Genomic DNA, 9,885 nt, shown 5'->3' with positions numbered 1-9,885 from the left:
GGCGCTCCCGCGCTTTCAGGTCCCTCACACAGGGCAACAGTTCTCTATTGTCTACACACCACTACGACGCTATATAGCATTATTCATACCTTTGATAAAGGAGTTGCTATATATTCCCATTGCTTGCATACCAAGCGATATATGAATAAGACTCGGGAGAGTCAAAACGTCATGTCACTACCTTGATCGCTTGTATACTTGTTCTCTGCTCCCATGTTTAATAAAATTTACCCTGATTTTTGCATTCTTAACTATTAGAGTGTGCGGTGTCTTCTAATTTAATTGCCTTTTATTTTTGCCAGCTGTAGCTCTGCTCAGTTTGGTGTGTGTTTGCTCTGTGCTTTTAGTTCTAGTATTTTGATCTTTGTTGAATGAACTTGGATTTGCCTTGGCTTTGACCGTCCCTTTGCCTAGCCCCTTTGTCTTGATCTGCTATCTAAATGAATGATCGTCAAAGGTATCACTAACACTAATTCTCATCAAGTGATTCCCTGGTTTGTTTTTTATGGGTCACTCTCAACAGCTCCGATCTGTTGTTCATCAAAGTGGGTTGCTCCTGGGCTGGTGGGAGGATACTACAGTCTTCAAGGAGAGGGACCACTTTCTCATTTTATGGGTAGGTGTTGCGATCTCATTCAGTAGATTCATGCAGGAACTAGTGATGAGCGAATATACTCGTTACTCGAGATTTCCGGAGCACGCTCGGGTGTCCGACGAGTATTTTTTAGTGCTCGGAGATTTAGTTTTCATCACCTCAGCTGAATGATTTACATCTGTTAGCCAGCATAAGTGTTAGGTGTCGAGTTCCCGCTGCTGCACAGGGGGAATCTTGAACCACCTCCGCTGCGGTCTCCCATTCTTCTCTGGCCGCAGTGGAGCCTGCTCAGCGGAGACGTCGGTCCCAGCGTCTGGCTCAGGCAGATACTGTGCGCTTGGTTACTGCTGATCTTCCAGACTCAGCCATTGTAACCAGCACTGTTCTGCGGTGAGCAGATGCTCCTGGGACTAAGTCCTGCTTTTCCTCTACTGGGCATGCCCAAGGTACGGCCTCTCATTGGAGGTCGGGGGTCACATGCTCAGGTCCTGAAGCTGTTCCTATTGAACCACTAGGAAGGTCCTGGAGAGCTTCCTCTATAAAATGTTTGCATGGCCACACAGCCATGCGCTAGTATCAACTTAAGTTCATGTGTGTATGAGCTTAGCTACTTTTGTGGTCACTGTCAGCATGTGCTCAAGGTCGGCTATATAGCCACTAGAATTCCGGCACCTTCGGAGAGGAGTTTGTGTGTATGAATTCAGGGCTGGCATATAGCCACTAGAGTTCCGGCACCTCTGGAGAGGAGTTGTTTGAGTGCTGTTGCTGACTGTGTGACCACTATATGCTACCTGCTCCATTAGAGAGCTGTGACCCTCTGTGAGGTTAACAGGGCACAGCGCTATCTTTTATCCCGGCGACTCTGTGAAGCAACAGAGTTCGCTCCTATACAGACCGGGTGACAGAACCCGTGTCTGTTCAGGTGTAATACCGCCATATAGTGCCGCCATTTACTAGCAGCAGGTTCCACTCCTGCACGGTGGACCCCAGGCTGCGAACGCACCAATATTATCTCCATATTTACTCGGTGCGTTCCGCCAGTCCTAACAATAAGTACATGTGGTGGTTGCCTTGTTGCTAGGGAATCCCCACATGTAATCAAGCTGGCTAAGAGATGTAAATCATTCAGCTGCGGTGATGAAAACTAAATCTCCGAGCACTAAAAATACTCGGAGGTCACCCGAGCGTGCTTGGGAAATCTCGAGTAACGAGTATATTCACTCATCACTAGCAGGAACTTAACATAAATGAATTGGGCCTAAAATTCACATCTGAGATCAATCCTAGGTCCATCAACATTCTAGATACCACGATTGAAATTGACACTGGGGTAAACTCCACACAAAGATCTTTTGGAAGCCCACTTCGACAAATAATTTACTAAAATGGGACAGCCATCACCCTCTAAATCTCAAGAAAGTGATTCCGAGGGGACAATACCTCCTGGTAAAGAGGTTATTGTTTCTCCCTGTTAATATTTCATACTCAGGCCCAAGAACTGAGGGATACGTTTCTAAACAGAGGATACCAAAGGAGAGTTCTCAATGACACTTTCAGGCATGCCCACTTATTTAATAGATTGAAACTGTGTATACCCATAAAGAATGAACCTGCAAATCTCTTGATGAGAATCATTGGTACCTTAACCGTTCATTTGAGATTAGCTAAATTCTTAAAGGGCATAAGAAAGAAGCGTACATTGTAAACTCCATTAGATATAATGGAGCCCGAACCCATATATATGCACTAGACTTTGGAGAGCAATGATGGTACGCACACTAGCTGTCCAACATTCAGCAGAGCCTTACTTTAGGTGGATGCGTGCTACAACAGGCACACACTTCATTTGATAATGTCTCCAATGTGGCCCAAGGATGCTGTATCGTTAAGAGGATAGCAGTCTTTACCTCTATATTTACCAACATCTGTATGCTGTATTTAGCCAGGATATATTCTATTCTTATCGGTAGCTACATGTTACTTCCTGTTTCTAATATCTAGCTACTGATTATATGAACTACTAGCTGAAGAGCCCAGCGTTGCCTGGGCATAGTAAATATCTGTGGTTAGTTATAGCACCTCACTTCTCTTATTTTCCCATCACGCCTCTCATTTTCTCCATCACGCCTCTCATTTTCCCCATCACGCCTCTCATTTTCCCCATCACATCTTTCATTTTCCCCCTCACATCTCTCATTTTCTCCCTCACACCTCTCATTTTCCCTCCTCACTCCTCTCATTCCCCCCTAACACTTGTCATTTCGACCTCACATCTGTCATTTTCCGATCACTCCACTATTTTCCCTCACTCCTCTCATTTTGCACTCACACCTTTTCATTTTCACCTCACACCTCTCATTTTCACCTCAGTATATACATGTTTGTCATCTCCCTTATATATAGTATACACCTGTATGTCATCTCCTGTATATAGTATATACCTGTATGTCATCTCCCCTGTATATAGTATATACCTGCTGTGTGTCATCTCCCCTGTATATAGTATATACCTGTATGTCATCTCCTCCTATATATAGTATATACCTGTATGTAATCTCCTCCTGTATATAGTATATACCTGTGTGTCATCTCACCTATATATAGTATATATCTGTGTCATCTCCTCCTGTATATAGTATATACCTGTATGTCATCTCCTCCTATACATAGCATATACCTGTATGTCATCTCCTCCTGTATATACTATATACCTGTAGGTAATCTGCTCCTGTATATAGTATATACCTGTATGTCATCTCCTCCTGTATGTAGTATGTACCTGTATGTCATCTCCTCCTCTATATAGTATATACCTGTGTGTCATCTCCCCTGTATATAGTATATATCTGTGTGTCATCTCCTCCTGCATATAGTATATACCTGTGTGTCATCTCCCCTGTAAATAGTATATACCTGTGTGTCATCTCCTCCTGTATATAGTATATATCTGTATGTCATCTCCTCCTGTATTAGACCTCGTTCACACGTTATTTGGTCAGTATTTTTACCTCAGTATTTGTAAGCTAAATTGGCAGCCTGATAAATCCCCAGCCAACAGTAAGCCCTCCCCCTGGCAGTATATATTAGCTCACACATACACATAATAGACTGGTCATGTGAGTGACAACTGCCAGATTCCTATATGGTACATTTGTTGCTCTTGTAGTTTGTCTGCTTATTAATCAGATTTTTATTTTTGAAGGATAATACCAGACTTGTGTGTGTTTTAGGGCGAGTTTCGTGTGTCAAGTTGTGTGTTATGAGTTGCGTGTGGCGACATGCGTGTAGCAACTTTTTGTGTGTCGAGTTGCATGTGACAGGTTAGTGTAGCAAGTTGTGTGCAGCAAGTTTTGCACATGGCGAGTTTTGCACGTGGCGAGTTTTATGTGTGGTGCCTTTTGAGTATGTGCAAGTTTTGTGTGAGGCAACTTTTGCATGTGTTGCAACTTTTGTGCATGTGGCAATTTTTCCGCGTGTGCAAGTTTTGCGTGTGGCGAGTTTTCCATGAGGTGAGTTTTTCACGTGTGGCGAGTTTTGCATGTGGAGAGTTTTGCGCGTGGCGAGTTTTGAGCGGCGACTTTTGTGTTTCGACTTTTAGCGGCGAGGTTGGTGTATGTGTGGTGAAATGTGTGCTGAGGGTGGTATATGTGTTCGAGCACGTGGTAGTGTGTGGCGCATTTTGTGTGTGTGTTCATATCCCCGTGGTGGTGTGGTGATTATCCCATGTCGGGGCCCCACCTTAGCAACTGTACAGTATATACTCTTTGGCACCATCGCTCTCATTCTTTAAGTCCTCATTGTTCACATCTGGCAGCTGTTAATTTGCCTCCAACACTTTTCCTTTCATTTTTTCCCCATTATGTAGATAGGGGCAAAATTGTTTGGTGAATTGGAAAGCGCGGGGTTAAAATTTCACCTCACAACATAGCTTTGACGCTTTCGGGGTCCAGACGTGTGACTGTGCAAAATGTTGTGCCTGTAGCTGCGACGGTTCAGATGCCAATCCCGGACATACACACATACACACATACACACATTCAGCTTTATATATTAGATTATTTTGTGAGTAGATTGATCCAAGTTTTTTTAAAGGTGGTTAGGGCCTGTTAGGGGACACCAGGGTCAGTCATCAGTGTGCGGGGGCGCCATATACATAATTTAAAGGGCTACAGCCAAGCTCCGTGGTAAGGCAGGGTCCCTTCGAGATGCGGTAACTGATTTCCTTTACTATATCTTATTTACAAGGTCTCATTGTCAAATCAGTCCCTATAGTTCCCTTTCATCTGCTCTGGATATACGAAGTTAGTGGTTTCTTAATGCATTTTTTAAAATATATAAAAATATCGCCCTTTACTGATTTTGTGGATATTTAATATTAAAGGGTATATTTTAGTTGGTATATTTTTGGGATGAATTTAGTCTTAGTATGTGTACTTTGTATCTTTTTTGTTCTGTGACTCTACTACGAGTGTGATTATAGGTGCACTCACTGTGTACTTATCTAAGATTGTATTAGTTTTCTGCATCGCATCCATGACTGTTAGCGAGCAGCTGCAGGGAGAATAAAACTTCATTTTCTCCCTGCATCTGCTGCTCAAATACGGCGTCTATACAGGGTTTTAATGCTATTTACCAACAGATCACCCCGTAACTCTACTGGCTAATAGCATTTATGAAGATGACAGGTTCCCTTTAAAAATTGCAAACTACCTGCTACAAAGTGTGACACAATGTGCCAGACATACGGTATTTATGAAATTGAAAAGCGTCCAGTTATTCCATTTATATTTTTAGCTCTTTTTTGCTCTCACTATTAATATATCAATGTCACACACTGACTTCACTTGATCTTTAACAAGTCACAGCTTGTTCTTTTTTCTAAAATATGATCTGATGAAACTTAGCATATGCCTTAAATCATGAGAGTAAGAGGACTTGTTTTTATGTATAACATTTTCCAATTTTACTCACATCTCAGTCAGGAGAGTTCCTTAGGTCAAAATCTGCAAAAAATATTGAGTGGGTCTGTTATACCGTGCCTTGATTATGGAATATTTACCAACTGCAACACGCTAGAGCATTGTAAGGCATCATGGATGTGACATAGGTATATACAGTCTGTATAAGGAAAATGTGGGGCTTTATTTTTAGCCAACAAGTAGCAAACAGTAAAGAAACCAAAACAACAAAGTCTTGCCCGTCTAGACACTAACTAACATACCATACCTCTGACTAACGCTACCGGTGATGTATGTGGACTTGGCTCTCCAGTCACTCATCATTTAGCACATCTAACTACTGTGCATATTCTCCTCAGAAACACATCATATCAGTCCGGAGGCTGTGATACTCTGAAGCTTTTTCTTTAGTCTTTTCTGTGTCTGTAATGAAATGACTTCTCTCAGCTAAGCTAGCTAAGCCTCCAGCAAAACTTGTACTGGAAAGGGAGTGGGAATGATGAGTCCCACCACTAAATCCTCCTCATCACTCCAATAAAACCCGGACCGGAACTATCATAAATAAAACAGCTCAACACGTAAGCTGCTGCAGCAACCAGTACTACCTGGTTTAATATCTCGCCCAACTTAACTTTCTGGGAGAAATATACAATATGTCCAGTATCTTCCCTGTCAGCCGCCTACATATCCCCCCCTTCTTTTCCAAACCAGAGGTCTAGGCATTTTTAGCCATCATACAATGAATTCTTGATAGTTTGTCTGCATTCCCCTGTAATTTCCCCAGTCTTTGTTCAATGGAGAAACAAAAATTCTGCAGCAAGAGAAACCACCTTGTTGAGTAATGAGTATAAAGGAAGTCAAGGGAAACTCAAGCATTTTTCAGGCAGACCCTAAGGCTACTTTCACACTAGCGTCGGGAAAGACCCGTCGCTGTGCGTCGGGCCGACGTTCCCGACGCTAGCGTGGTCTCCGCCGCACAACGGGGGCAGCGGATGTATTTTTCCAACGCATCCGCTGCCCCATTGTGAGGTGCGGGGAAGTGCGGGGAGGTGGAGGCGGAGTTCCGGCCACGCATGCGTGGTCGGAGAAAGCGGACCGTCGGGAGCAAAAAACGTTACATGTAAGGTTTTTTTCTCCCGACGGTCCGCTAACACACGCCCAAGCGTCGCAAAACGGACGCGACGTTTGGCAATGCGTTGCAAATGCGTCGCTAATGCGTCGCTAATGTTAGTCTATGACGAAAAAACGTATCCAGCAAGAACTTTTGCTGGATGCGTATTTTCGGCAAAACGACGCATTTGCGACGTATTGCAGTTAACGCTAGTGTGAAAGTAGCCTAAGAGGAAGGCAGGAAAATCACAGAAATGGATGTAAACAGTGTTCAAATGGAATAGGAACAGTATGGGGATGATGCCTAGATGCATTTCTAACTCCCAAGTCGCTGCTCGTAACAATATTGGCAGAGTATTACGCCACTTTACAGAGTGATAATAAACCATACAAAACCAAAGATAAAATGGATTTTACAAGAAAAAATGTTGGAAAACATTCTTTCCTGTATAATGACTTGTATACAAAGCAAAATTAAAAAGAAAAAAATGCTTCCTACACGTCTTAGGCTATGTTCACCCATAGCGTTTTTGCTGCATTTTTGCACTTCCTCATTGCTTTCAACGGTAAAAAATGCTGCGAAACACAGCAAAAACACTGAAAGGATTGACATGCTGCTTTAGCCCCTTAGAGACCCTGCCTTTTTCTTTTTTGAGTTTTTGTTTTTCGCTCCCCTTCTTCCCAGAGCCATATCTTTTTTATTTTTCCGTCAATATGGCCATGTGAGGGCTTATTTTTTGCTGGAGGATCGCTTATTAAATGCCGCTGTTTGACAGCGGAATTTAACTAGTTATTGCTGACATGTCCTAGCTTTGATGTGGGCTCACCGCCGGAGCCCACATCAAAAGAAGAGATGCGACCTCCACTGTACAAGTACGGCGGAGGTCGCGAAGGGATTAAAAAATGCAGCAGTTTCCCATTTCAGTCAGGAAAAAGAAGAATCGTGTGTGCGAGATTTCTGCAGGCTGTTCTTAAACTCCTCTGTTTGAGGGACCAATCCCACAATGCGCAGGAGTTGTGGAATGGAATCAAACAACAGATAGATGAGCGGCTGGTGCTGGTGAACCTCAAGCCGGTCTGGTGGTGTGCGATAACGTGTGAAATCTCAAAGCAGCTCTGGGCCCAGCCGGTTTGACGCACATCCCTTTCCTGGCACATATGTTAAACTTGGTAATGCAGAGATTCCTAAGAAACTACCCACACATGTTGGAGCTGCTGCAAGCAGTGCGTGTGCGCTTTCATCATTCTCACCCTGATGCAGCTCACTTGTCCGCGCTGCAACGTCACTTCTGCCTTCCTGGTCGCCGGCTGATATGCGACATACCAACAAGGTGGAACTCCACCTTGCATGTGCTGGAAAGACTGCGAGCAGCAGTAGGCAATAGTGGAGTTTCAGTTGCAGCACTGAAAAAATACAAAAAACCTATGTTGGATTAGTCTTCCCTTGCCTCTTCAACCCATACAACCGCATTCACCTCTTCCTCCACTTGTACCTATGCCTTCTAGTTCTACATAGCTGATTTTAGTTTTATTAATTTTAGGTTGTTTTAAGTGATTAAAGAAAATGCTGGATTACTCCTCCCTTGACTCTTTATTTATTTTATTCAGTTATATAGCTCTGTTATTTACACAGCGCTTTACAGACACTATGGACACTGATCCCCATTGGGGCTCACAATCTAATTTCCCTATCAGTATGTCTTTGGAGTATGGCAGGAAACCGGAGAACCCGGAGGAAACCACGCAAACACAGGGAGAACATACAAACCCCTTGCAAATGTTGTCCTCAGTACTAACCACTGAGCCACCGTGCCACCCTGCCTCTTCCATCTATACCAGGGCCGGACTGGGACTAAAATTCAGCCCTGGCAGTTGAAGTTACACAGGCCCACTTGTCACATGGTGACTGTATAATATCTTTGTACACTTGTAGACAGGGCCGGTTTTAGGCAAAGTGGGGCCCTAGGCAAAGTTTAAAATGGGGCCCCAAATGCTAACATATTGCACATCACACAAAAGCATTTCGGTTGTATTTACATGCGCTGATCTCAGGCCGCTAAATGAGTTTGATTGACAATACTGAAGTTGTTCAACGCTTGTTTCCCGGCCTCTTTCCACCAGCTGAGGAATAATGATGGGACAGAACGATCACAATAGATCACTAACAGATCACCATACAGTATCATGTTATCAGCCGCACATCTACAGTTTACACCGGCGATGTGCTGCTGAGAACAATGATTTTTGTTACAGCAAAAACAATCTGAATATGCAGCATTTTACTTGTTTAGTAAAATACACCCCATAGTCCTCCATATATTATAATGTGCACCACAGTCCTCCATATAGTATAATACACTCCCTATAGTCCCCCATATATTAAAATACACTGCTCAGTCCTCCATGTAGCATAATACACTCCTCATAGTGCTCCATATAGTATAATGTACCGCCATAGTCATCCATGTAGTACAATTCACTTCCCATAGTATAATGCACCCCATAGTTCTTCATATAGTATAACATATTCCCCATAGTCCTCAAAAAAGTATAATGCAGCCCACATATAGTATAATGCAGCCACCACTCTACAGAATATAATGAAGCCACCCCAGAGTATAATGCAGCCAACCCAGAGTATAATGCAGCCACCCCATAGAATATAATGCAGCCCCCTCATAGTTTAATGCAGCCCCCTCATAGAGTATGATGCAATCACCCCTCAAAGAATATAAATATAATACAGACCCCCATAGAATATAATGTTGCCCCGAATAGAATATAATACAGCCCACCTCCCCACAGAATACAATGCAGCCCCATCAAAGAGTATGATGCAATCATCCCTCATAAAATCTAATACAGCCCCCATAGAATATAATACAGCCCATCTCCCCATAATATATAATGTAGCCCCCATAGAATATAATGCAGCCCCCATAGTATATAACACAGCCTCCCCCATAGAATATAATATACCCCCATAGTATATAACACAGCCTCCCCCATAGAATATAATATACCCCACAATAGCACAACCCGAAAGCAGATAACACAACCCACGTAGTAGTATACAGCACAGCCCCACACAGTAGTATACAGCACAGCCCGCACAGTAGTATACAGCACAGCCCACACAGTAGTATACAGCACAGCCCGCACAGTATTATACAGCACAGCCCACAAAGCAGTATACAGCACAGCCTACGTAGCAGTATACAG

Source organism: Ranitomeya variabilis, chromosome 3, assembly GCF_051348905.1.
Source record: "Ranitomeya variabilis isolate aRanVar5 chromosome 3, aRanVar5.hap1, whole genome shotgun sequence".
Classification (NCBI taxonomy): Eukaryota; Metazoa; Chordata; class Amphibia; order Anura; family Dendrobatidae; genus Ranitomeya; species Ranitomeya variabilis.
Note: the sequence above shows the minus strand (reverse complement) of the source record.